Source organism: Tenrec ecaudatus, chromosome 10 (assembly GCF_050624435.1).
Source record: "Tenrec ecaudatus isolate mTenEca1 chromosome 10, mTenEca1.hap1, whole genome shotgun sequence".
Classification (NCBI taxonomy): domain Eukaryota; kingdom Metazoa; phylum Chordata; class Mammalia; order Afrosoricida; family Tenrecidae; genus Tenrec; species Tenrec ecaudatus.
In genome coordinates, this window is record NC_134539.1 from 59311022 (window position 1) to 59323013 (window position 11992).

General features: G+C 54.6%; 1 pseudogene; it reads right to left on the bottom strand.

Annotated features, from left to right (window-relative positions):
* Positions 1-683: 683 nt before the first annotated feature.
* Positions 684-11613, bottom strand: LOC142458523 (RNA-binding protein EWS-like; annotated as a pseudogene).
* Between the last annotated feature and the right edge of the window lie 379 nt (positions 11614-11992).

An 11992-nucleotide genomic window follows, 5' to 3' on the forward strand; every position in this document is an offset into this window, starting at 1 on the left:
CCAAGTGGCTGGACCAGCTATGAGCCCAGGCAATTCTAACTTCAGAACGGTCTTTCCTCGCTTCCTGACCCCCAGAGTCACCCCTGTCTGGAAACCCCACCATCGGAATCCCCTGGCAACAAGGACAGGGCACCTCACTGCGGCCACTAGGGTATAGATGACTTTACAACTTTCCCTCCCAGCACGTCCATCTCCCAACCTGTGCCAGAAGCGGGGCCTAGGTAGTCTCGCAGACCTTTCTGCAGGGGTGGGGGTAGGAGGACTGATGTTCAGGACTTTAGCTGGGCCTGAGCTGAGCTCACTTCTGGCCAGGAAGCTGGGGGAGAGATGAGAACTGTCACCAGGGGTCTTCCCCATCGCCTGTGCCTCTCAACTGCTGTGCTAAGAGCAATTTACAAGCGCCGTCCTTTGGACCCCTCACAGTGACACGGTCAGGTGGGCACCTTTGCCGTTATCCCCATTTTACAGGGGCGGAAATGGAGACTTAGAGAAGGTCCTTAGAGGACCCAGGCAATGCGCACGCGATGTGGTGTAGCCGGACTTGAATTCAGGCAGCTTTCTCCAAAGCAAGTGCTTTTCACCATAACCTTGCCCGTGCCCTCCTCCCCGCCACCACCCTCCTTGCCCCTGCCCGTTTCCCTCTACCCTCCACCCCTACCCTAATAGCGTTCCTTGATGTTAACCTAGAGCCAGGTCTCCTTCCTGGACACTCGGGGAGGGCTATGCCTTCCTGCTGCCACCAGGGGGAGGGCCAGCTCCTTGCAGAAACCTGGGAGCCCAAGGAAAGAGCCAGGAATCTGAGGCCAAGCCTGCCCGCAAGGTGATGTGGGCCAGGGGGCTAGCTGAAGGTGGGGTGGGGTAAAGCACAAACAAGAATAATTGTAATGTTGTGGCCTACAATATAAATAGGAAATAATAAATTATAAACATTTGCTGGTTACAAGAATCAGTCTGGTAGTCCACGCAGCTCTGCTGGGCGGGGTGGCCGGCTGGCCTTTCTCCAGGTTCCCGGGTCCATGCCCCGCGCCCACCTCTCCTCCTCCTACCTGTTCCCTCAGTGGTCCGGGGGCCGCTCCAGAGACCACCTCGTCTTCCTCGGCCAAAGCCACCTGGGTCCATGCCTCCATCACCACGGAAGCCACCCCTGAACTTTCCACCCAGACCACCATGGAGCACGAGGCTACCTCTCCCGCCCCGCATGCCGCCAGGACCCCCTCTGCCACGGGCACCGCCTGGGGGCGGGAGGAAGCGTGCAACGCAGGCCAAGGTCTGGTTCCCACAACCCAGGCAGGGGCACTGCCCGTCCCAGCTTGGTGGCAGACATTTCCTCCCTCATAGGGGTTCCCTCCGGAGCCACGGGGTCCTCACGGCGGGGAAAGGCCCCTCAGTCTCCTCCACGCCTCCCTGTGACCCGCCGGCCCACCAGGACCTACTCTGAGGGCGGTGGCATACCTCTGCCCTCTCGGGGTGGCATTCTACCCCACATGCTGTTCCTGGGCGGCTTCTTGAAGGTTGCTCCCTTGGAAATCTTTTCCATCAAACCCCTCCCCTCCCAGGCACCTTGACCGTAGGCGGGTCTTCGATCTTCGTGGAACACCGCGGCATTGTCTTTGGGCTTGGGGTCTCCTCATCCAGGCGGAGCCGGATGGTGGGCTGCCAATTCTCTGGTTCATCTTAAGCGCCCACCCCGCTGAAAGCACTCTGTCCGATCGTTGCAAGCCCCATTGTCCTTTGATGTCTGCATGTAAATCGCACTCCTGTCAGGGTCTTCACCTGGATGGACATCTGGTCCTTCATCCACGGCACCCCCAGGCTTATTGAAGCCCCCTCGCTCTGCAGCACTGCCCCTTCCATCGCGTCCTCCTCTCTCCCCCCACCAGCTCTGCGCATGCCTCCACCATCAAATCCCGTTCTTCCCCTGCCCGGGTTATCAGGGTCACCCATGCTCGTGTTCTCTCCTGGGCCGGAAGATCCCCAAGACTCCTGCCCATAAAGGCCCATGCTACTGTCAGAGTGGACTCTGCTGTTTATGGTACTGGCGGCTTGCTCTGTTGGCCTGACTATAAGAGCCAGTGCCAGTGGGGATGGGAGGTGGCTGGTGGGCAGCTGCTGTCCATAGCTGCCCAGCTGCCAGGAGCTGCCCAGCTGTCGGTAGGTGTTCTGCTGAGAGTAACCGCTCTGATCCTCTGATCGGAGCCAGGGGCCTGGGAAGAAGAGGCACTGGGAGGAGGATGGGCGGAGGCACGGGTAGCTCGCGGGCTCCTGGGGGTAACTGTAGTGCCTCTGTCCATAGCCCACACTGGACTGGTTCTAGCCTCCTGTGCTGGGTTGAGGTTGCCTGGTCTCAGTGGACTTGCTGCCGTCCTGTGGTCCTGCAGGTGCAGTGGCGCCTGGCGGCTGTCCATATGCTGGGGAGGCAGGCTGAGGCCCGTATGCACATGGAGCAGCATAAGAGGCCTGGGTGGTGGTCACCGTGGCTATGGTGGCATCAGAGGCAGCAGTGCCTTGGCCCTGGACAGGCCGGCTGTAGGTCTGTGGGGCAGCTGGAGCACCATAACCAGTAAGAGGTTGCCTAGGCCGTCTGCCCATAGGTTGCAGTGGTCGGAGCCTGGGTATAGCTGGCATCAGTGCCATAGGTCCACAGGTTCCATAACTTTGTTGCCCACGGCCTGCTGGGTGCTTTGTGCATATCCTTGAGTGGCCTGCTGGGCTGCGGCTTGGCTGTAGGTGCTGTAATCTGTGGATGCCAACTTCTATCCATCCTCTCACTTGCTCAATGCCTATCTCCCTCTGGTTTTCCCTTTAGGCCCCCGAAAGTCGTTGTAAAGGTTCTTATTCAGGGATCCAAGCCGGGACCTGGAACTCTAAGTCTCTAACAGGCTTGGAAAGGAAAGGGGGTGGGGGGCAGGCAGATGCCCTCTGATACTGGCTCTGTACTTGTCTCTAAGGGGCTGCCAGCTCTGTTGACAGTTTGGTTCTCCGAGGTGAGCTGGGCAAGACTCACCAGTGCCCCAAACCTTTACCACAGACACGACTTTTGTTATGCCCATGCGTCATTCCCTCACTCATTCGACAAGCGTTTTCTGCCCCATCAGCTCATGAAGGACTCGGAAGCTTTACTCCATCTGTTGCAGTTACATAATCTATTGTCAACTTGAGACTATTCAGAGCCAACGGGTGGAGTTTAGCCTGTCAATCAGGTCGCAGCTTGATGACCTCATTTGCAGTTACTATGGAGATAAATAGCTCGCTGGAGACAGAACACAGATACTCCCCCCAAGACATTCCTGCTGATAAGACACATGGGGCTATGCTAGAGTGCTGAGATTCTTCTGCTTCCACTGCCACCGGATCCACAAGACTTCCCACCCACTGACCTGTGATCCTCTTACATTTGGCATCATTGCATGTGTTTCGCGAGTCTGAAGAGGAATTTACAGATTGGTATTGGACATATGGGCTAATATCAGACTTACGGTCTAGATCTGGACTGGGCTGGGTTGTTTCCTCCATATTCAATTGGTCTTGTATATAAAGCTTCTTCTTAAACACATATGAGTATCTATGAATTTTTTCCTCTAGTCCCCCCAGACTGACACACCATCCAGCTTGTGAAGGGTGACCTGGCTTTGAGGAGGTAGCTCTTCCCCGTCTCTGGCTCTATGCCAATGTTTCCCTGCTGCTTATATGGTTCTCATTAGAAGTAGAACTCCAGGTATTTCTTCCTAGTCTCTCTCAGTCTGGACGCTCCACTGAAACCCTGCCTGCATTGGATGACCCTGGCGGTATTTGAGTACAAGTCTCCACCCCCGACCCCATTAGCCCAAGACAGAGTGTCGCCATGAAGCCATTCGTCAGTCGGGTCGGCACGAGCAAAGAAACAGTGACCGTTCAGTTACATGGCAAATGTTTGAGCGTCCTGAGACCGAAAAGAGAACGGACCAGATTATGTCTAGGAACTCCTAAAACTTAGAAGGACACTGAACCATGTGTTCACAGACAGTCCCAAGCCGAGGCGGCTCAGTGCCGAGATGCAGGCATGGGTGGAGTGGGAGGAGGCTGTCGACACCCCTCTCACTCTGCAGTGGGGGCCATGGTCCAGTTCGCGGCAAAACAAATGTGGGACACTAGCCTCGCTTGTTACATTTTTTTCCCCTTAAAGTGAAAATCCCCTTCAGCTTTCTTTGCACCAGCAAAAACCCACATGGCTGAGGAGGCCTTTCCTTAAAGAGAGGCTATGTGAACAAGCTTCTGAAGCTGGACGGGCGGCAGCCTGGTCTCAATGTGGCAGGGCTCTGACAGGTGCCAGGATGTGGAGATGGACCAGGTCCTGGTCCTGAGTGGCCCAGGAAAGCCAGAGATCACAGCCCATGTGGCCAATGGGAGGGAAGAGAGTGTGGGGGTAAAGGGAGGGTGGGAGACAAAATGACGGGAGGAGAGAGAGCCGGCTTAACCCCCATTTACACACACACACACACACACACACACACACTTGGAGGGGCAGGTGTGATAAGATGCAGCATCCTGAAGGAGATGAGCATTCCTGTCCAGGGTACCTCAACAAGATACAATCAGAGTGGGTTGTTGTGGGATGGTTTCCATGGCAACCCCTGCTTCCCTCCCCAAAAGACTGCAAAGCAGGCTTCCAAGGGCACCTTCAACTCCTTGGCCAGGCTCTGCAGTTCACCTCTACTCTATCAACCTTTTCCATTCCCACCCCAGACCCCAGAGAACCCCACGACGGCATATCCTGTCACACAGGAGGCCCAACCCCACCCCACAGCCCTGCCTGCCTCTGTTCCATGTTGCACCCTCTACCACTTGGGGAGGCAGTTTGGGGGAGAGGAAGGAGAAGGGTAGGCATTACAGAGAGAGGCAGAAACATGTCCAGGTCTGACTCTGAATCTGAATCTTTTCCACAGATGTTGAAGCCGTATGGGGAAGTGGTCACCAGGACAAGGTCTTTGATTCGTCTTGCCTGACTTCCAGACCCCCAAGGCCAGAGCGACCCCTCAGCCCTCGTGTTCATTCATTCCTACCTGCCTCCTGGCCCAGGCATGGTCTCAGAGACAGACGAGTAAAGGCGGGGAGACAGACTGAACACAAAGAGCATGATGCCCCCTGAGAGCTGATAGGTTCGTGGGCTCTCCCCACTCTGGCTTCAGGAGGGAGGAAGGAGTGGGCTACGGTTCTCAGGGAAGAGACCTGGGACCTCGAAACCAGACCTGGGGGAGGCACCAAATGAGGTCACATGTGCTTCTTCGACGATGAGGAAAGGGAAGCCAGAGAGAGAAGGAGGGCATGTCCTTGGCCGTTTATCTGTGAGGCTGAGACTAGAAAGGATGCTAAAGCCAAGACCATCCCCACTTATTCCCCCAGTATCCACTTGTGCCGGCGTGCAAACACGTAAGTCCACACACCCACACGTTCCCCCAGGCGACTGGCTCATCCTTTCCCCTCAGTTGGCACCTGGAGCCACCTGCCCTTCCCCTGCCCTGCCCTCCCCTCCTCAGTGCTGGCCAGAGACTGGGGAACATGTGCTTCCACCCAGTGGTCTTCCCTGTCTCATCCCACCCAAGGCCAGGGGCTGGGGTGCAGCAGAACCCCTCCAGAGATAGCTTCCGTTCCTTGACTTTCTCTGGGGCATGGCCATGGGGGGGGGGCACCCTAATGCCAGCAGGCACAGCGCAGAGGGGCCTACACTGCCACGAAATGTGCTAAGCACTGTGGGTGCCTCGACTCCCCTTCTTTACTGCACCCAGCAATGCAGGGGAGGGTTCACATCCCCACTTGGCAGGCTTGCTGGCATCTTACCCCCTCCTGACTCTATTTCTGCTTCCTGCTCCGCTCTGGTGGGAAGATGCTCTTTGATCAGCCTAGTGACCCAGTCTTGGTTGGCATCATAACAACAAGCTCTCCCACTCACTGCTGACAGCTCGTCGCACCTCCTGAGACCCAAGCAGGATGAGAAAGGTGCCCAGCAGGGCTCACCAGGGTCTAAGTGAGGAGAAGAAGGCACTCACCCAGAAGGATGGCCCCATGTGGGCAGCCAATGCCCTACCAGAGGGAGGAGGGCCTCCTTGGAGGGGTGATGTTGGCCCTCTGTTCAGGGTGTCCTGGAATGCAGAAGCATTCTTCACTGTGGGGGCTCAGGGGAGCCCTGTCGGCGGGAGACCGGAGCATGTGGTAGTCAGCCTCCAAGATCCTGCATCCTGGTAGTCGTTCCTAGGAGACCTGGTGGTGTCATGGTTCTGCGATGGGCTGCGGTCCTCATGGTCGGCAGTTCAAAACCACCACCAGCTCCTCGGGAGAAAGATTGGACTTTCCACTCCCGTAAGCAGTTCCAGCCCAGGAAGCCCTCCCCCCCACCCCCCCGGGCTTGATCTCGGAGGTGAGATGGTGAAAGACATTTGTGCTTCTACTCTTGGGTCTCTCCGTCTAGGGAAGCTGGCTGCTGTGTGGTGAGGGCTCTCGAGCAGTCCTGTGGAGAGTCTGTCTGCACTCAAGGAAGAGATCCTGAACTGGTTTCACCAGTGCCTCTTCTTCCTGGCTGGTCCTGGGATTTCTCTCTCTGGTCCTGCTTCTGAGATGGCTCCTCCTCGGACTCAGGGGCATGGCAGCGAAAGCTGAGCAATCCCCCCTATCAGCATGGTGCACACCTATTTGCATAGCTGGGAGTGGCTGGGCCTTGGATAGAAGAGCCTATGAAGACATCTCACTCACACCATCAGCCACTGAAAGGGGGTTGTGGCGCTGCCTGTCGCCCCCTTTAGTTCTCTGAGGTGCTTTGTCTATGAGGAGGCTGCACTGTTGGTTGCGTGCATATCAATTACTGTTGCACCTGCATGGTCAACTGAAACGGTTTCCCTTTTCGTTTTCAGTGTGAATGTGTTGTTTCTCCTCAGCCCTGCTTTCTCCCTTGAAGGTTGCCTGGGCCGATATTCATGCAGCGAAAGCAACTTCTTTGGGGTTAGTAGTTGCATATTATAAGTGCTTCCATTTTTCATGTCTTCTTTCCCACATTTCTGCGTCCTTAGAGTTGACGTGTCTCTCTCATGCGCAGCATATGGTTGTGTTTTCTTTTCTTTTCCAATTTGCCGATGCTTGTCTGTTGATTGGAGTAATTTGCTTACACTTAATGCAATAGGCGATGTATGTGGATCTGGCTCTCATTCTCACATCTGACTGCTACTTGTCTCACTGATTGTCTCCTGGATTTTTCTCTTATTATTATTTATCTATTTTGGCCTCTACTTGCCAATCTCAAATTATATACCCAGCAAAAATACCCTTGAAACCAAAGGTGAAACAAAACAAAAAACATTTTGTGACAGACAAATCATACTGATGTCATTCATGACCAGCACACCCCCACCCAAGGGCAGGCCAAGGGGTGCTTTTGGGGCAGGTGAAAATGGATCCCAGAAGAGAAATCAGGGAGACAGGAAGAAACGAAGAGCATTAGAAAGAGAAAAGATGTGGCTGATCTGCACACATTGTCTGCTCGAAGCAACAAGAATAATTATGTCTTGTGGCGTCTGAAATAGATAAAGAATTAAAATACCAGTGGTACTGGTGACAATTGCATATAAGTCAGGAGGGGGTAAATGGGATTTTAAGTGGCCTAAGGTTCTAGCATTTTCCTGAAAGTGGTACAAGTCCTCATTTACTGTGGACTTTCATAAATCAGCCATACACGTTGTAATCTCTAGAGTAAGTACTAACGGCTGGAAAGCTGAAAACTCATAAAGAGATGACATGGAATAATAAAAATACCACATCAATCCAGAAGAAGGTGAGAAAGGAGAGAGAAATAAACATGATTTTAACTGAAGAAAGAAAGAAAATGAAAGCCAAAACAAACTTTAAAGCTGAGTGGTGGGTGCATGGTTCTCACTTAACTTGATTCGTTTACACGTGTCACGTTGCGTGGACTTAGAGTATATGCACTCTTTGGTCTTTATCCATGAAAAGCCAAACTCACTGCCTTCGAGTGGGCTCCGATGCATAGTGACCTTCTAACAGAGTCGTTCTCAACCTTCCTAACGCCTTGACCCTTTAATACAGTTCTTCATGTGGTGGTGACCCCCCCCCAACCATAACATTATTTTTGTTGCTACTTCATCACTGTAATTTTGCTACTGTTATGAATCAGATGACCCCTGTGAAAGGGTCATTTGACATCCAAAGGGGTCACGACCCACAGGTTGAGAACTGCTGCTCGAGCACATAGTAGAGTCGCCCCTGTGGGGTTCCAAGACTTCAACTCATTATGAGTAGAAAGCTTCATCTCTACTCCAGAGATAATAAAAACACATTGAGGTCAACAAATGTACACATGTGCTTGACATAATGTGGATTGTGACAAGAGTTGTGCGAGCCCTAAATAAAATGATTTAATAATTTTAAAAGATAGGAATGTTCCATTTTTCAGTGATATGATCCTAAGTGATAATTAAGCTCTCAATCAGGAATATGAATAAATCTTTTTTTGAAATGAATATAAAAGCAGCAAATGGCAGAACGCTATGATCTCATTTGCATATTCTGACTTTATATACGTCTGAAGGAGTCCTGGTGGTGTAGTAGTTACAAGTTGGACTGTGGTGTGCATGATCAGCAGTTCGAAACCACCAGCAGCTCCTTGGGAGAAAGACTGGGCTGTCTACTTCCATAGAAAACCCACAGGGGGTCACTATGGGTTAGCATTGACTTGATGGCTACTAGGTGGTTTTGTTTTATTTAAAGGAGCCTTGGTGGTGCAGTGGTTATGTGTTGGGTTGCAATCTATAGAGCCAGGAGTTTGAAACCACCGGCTACTCTGCATGCGAGGAGCCGAGGCTTTCTACTTCTGTAAGCAGTTACAGTCTTGGAAAGTCACAAAGGTAGTTCTCCTCTGCCCTACAGGGTCGCTAAGAGCCAGCGTCACTCGTTGGCAGTGAATTATGGAGTCTACCTTTTTCTCTAGTAAGCCTGTATTGCTTCAATAAAGTCACAAACAGCTTGCAGATATATTTTCATTTCTGAAACATAATTTTTAAAATGCAGCGAGGTGTGCTTCCGGGCTGGGAAAGGCGAGCTGAGCAGTGGTTTCCCTGTCCTCAGCGCTGCCGTGACCCACCTGGCCCACACAGTGGCGCTGCGGGCCAGGTCCAGCAGCTCCCGCTCCGGGGACTTTCCAAGGGGGGGTGGGTGTAGGAGGAGGTTGCTGTCGCAGTGGGGAGGGGGCGGCTCGTCTTCATGAACAGATTTATTTCTTCAGCCTCCCGCCGACAGCCTTACCAGGTGGCATCCGGAGCACTAAGCACGCAACAAGTTGGTCGCCCACGTGGGTGGCTCTGAAGGATTTCAGCGCCGGCTGCCAGGCTGTCCAACCCCCTAGGTATCCCTACCCCCATGAAACGCCCTCATGTCTCCCAGGACAAGATGGGGTGCCCAGACAGGCCTTCGGGCGCACAGGGCTTGTGAAACCCGGCCTGTCTGCAGAGGTAGTGAGTTCTGGGTCTCTGCGGGAGCACAAGCCACGGCGCCCCACCTCGTCTGTGCAAGGGAGACACGGGGTGCTGGCAGGAAGTGTGCCTTGCCTTGGATGACATGATCTGGATCCTTGTGGCCTGAAATTGGGTGCTGTATTGGCTTCTCTACATTTGGAGCTGAGCAAGTGACTCCCTGGCTAAGGACCACCTCCCAGGTTTACCCCTACCCCCCACCCCCCATCCCACACACACACATGCATGACTCCCCATTGCTCTTGGAAGAACGTCCCAAATGGGACTCCTGAAGTTTTTCGTGCCCTTCCCTGGACTCCCTCTCCATCCCAGGCATCCTCTCCTGTCTTCCGACTCCTCCTGCCCGCACTGGCCTCTGAGCCTTCCACATACTGTTCCCACTCATGACAACACCTTTCCACGCTGCCTTCCTTGACTGGCTTAGCCTCCATACCTCGACTCACGGCCACTGAGCCCATACTAAGGGAGCCGACCCTGCGGGAGGGCGGGGCAGAGGAGGGACACAGCCTGACCTCACGCTGGCTGCGGGTGGAACTGACCCCAAGGGGCCGGGACTGAAGTGTAAGACCCATCAGAGGCGAGTGCGAGCGAGCTCTTAGGGCCTTGGAGCAGGTGGTTGGAGTGAAGGCAATGCGAAGGGGTGGGAGCTGGGTCATCCTGCTGGGCTTGATGTGGGGCGATAGAAAGGAATGAAGGGTCACAGTCAGGGGTGGTTCGGAAGGTTGGGGGGCACGGCGAGGAGAGAAGGCGGAGGGTGAGCAGCGTGTCCCGCCCGGAGCCTGTCCGCGGGCGAATTGATTTATCCACCAGCCGACTCTGAGCCCCGATGGAAGAGAGGTCTTCGGGCCCAGCCCCCGGACGCCCACACGGGAGGCTCGGGACACCTGGATGGCCAGAATGAAAATGGAGGGGCAGGCAGTTAGCAGGCCAGGGAGGTGACCTGCCAGCCATTGAGGGCAAAGTTTCAAGAAAGAAGGTGTGGGGCAGTGTGCCAACTTGCCATCGGGCCGCAGGGGGAGCCGGGAGTGGAGCGGTCCATGTCTTGGTACATGCGGTGCCATCTGGCTGAGACTAACGAAGCGGGGCTCGGACACGGGGAGGCTTCCTGGAGGGAGGGATGCTGCAGCAGAGACCCGAGGGATGCATGAACATCAGTCAGGAGAGAGAGGAGGTTCAGACCCCAGCGACCAAGGCAGGCAGAAATGGCAGGCGGGGCCAGCTCCTTCGGAGAACCGAGAGTGGATGAGGAGTTGGGAGGGCGCGGGCAGCGGAGGGGGCCCTCAGCACTGCAGCTAGCGGCGTCCTGGATTGGAACCCAGGCTTCATTGATGGATGGGGAAGAAGGGGTGGGTGGAGCGGCTTGAGGGATGGTGGAAACAGTGCGGAGATGGGCAACCAGGAAGAGAAGGAATTTGGAGAAAGGGGATAAATTCAGATGACTGTTGTGTGCTTGGGGAGCACTGGGGGGCGTGGCTCCCATCGGCTGGACATGTGGGTCCAGGGAGACACCTGGACACATCTGGGAGAGCTGAGGGAAGAACCCACCCTTTACTCTGTTTTTCTTTTTTTCCTTGACACGTGGAGTCAGACGCTGTGTGCTGGGGAGGAGCCCCTGACACAATGCTCTCCAGGCCGCAGCCCAGCAGTTTCCCAGGGCAGGCTGTGGTCCCCATCCCGGTATCTCTCACCTCCACCCCACCCATAGCCTACAGGGCGTCAGGCCCATGCCCGTGGGCACCCCGAGAGAAAGAGGTCCTCACCAGTCATGGGCACCTCCCGACTATTCCTTCGTAGAGCAGAGACTGACGAAGTTCCTGCATGGTGTCAATGGTGAAGCCATTGGTTCTAAACCACCCAAAGTACCTCAGAAGAAAGGCCTGGCGATCGACTCCTACCGACTCCTACCCCCCGGCACACAGGGCTGCCATGAGTTGGAATCCACTCAAAAAACCACCTTTAAAAAAAAAACTATTCCCCACAGTTCTGACCCTCACCTTACCCTTTCCTCCGGTTCTTGGAGCAAAACCTCCTGTCCGGTGCCCCAGGCATGCTCTTGATCCCGGATCAAGATGCCCAAGATCCCGGTCTCCAGAGTCCTTGCCATGGCAACCCTCTCCCTCACTGCTCTCAGAGGGTCTCTCCTGGCCAATCGACCTACGAAGTCACTTCCCAGTATTTTACTATCCCCCTCCCCACCCATGTTTGCCATGAATGTCTCCGTCACTGAAGACTCCAAGGCCACTCGGTTTTACGTTTCCTCCTTTGCTAGCTACTCAGACCAGCAGTGCCACCGAGGGATAAGGGGTCTGGAGGCTTGGGAGGCTGTGCGCCTTCCCTTGCCTGGGTGTGTTCACTTTGGTCTTATGAGAAGCATATTCTGTACGGTTACACAGCCCATCCCAACCAATGAAATCACGCATAATGCCCCGTTAACCACCCCCGCCTCCCCACCCCCCAGCATAAATGTGGGTCTCCCTTTTTCC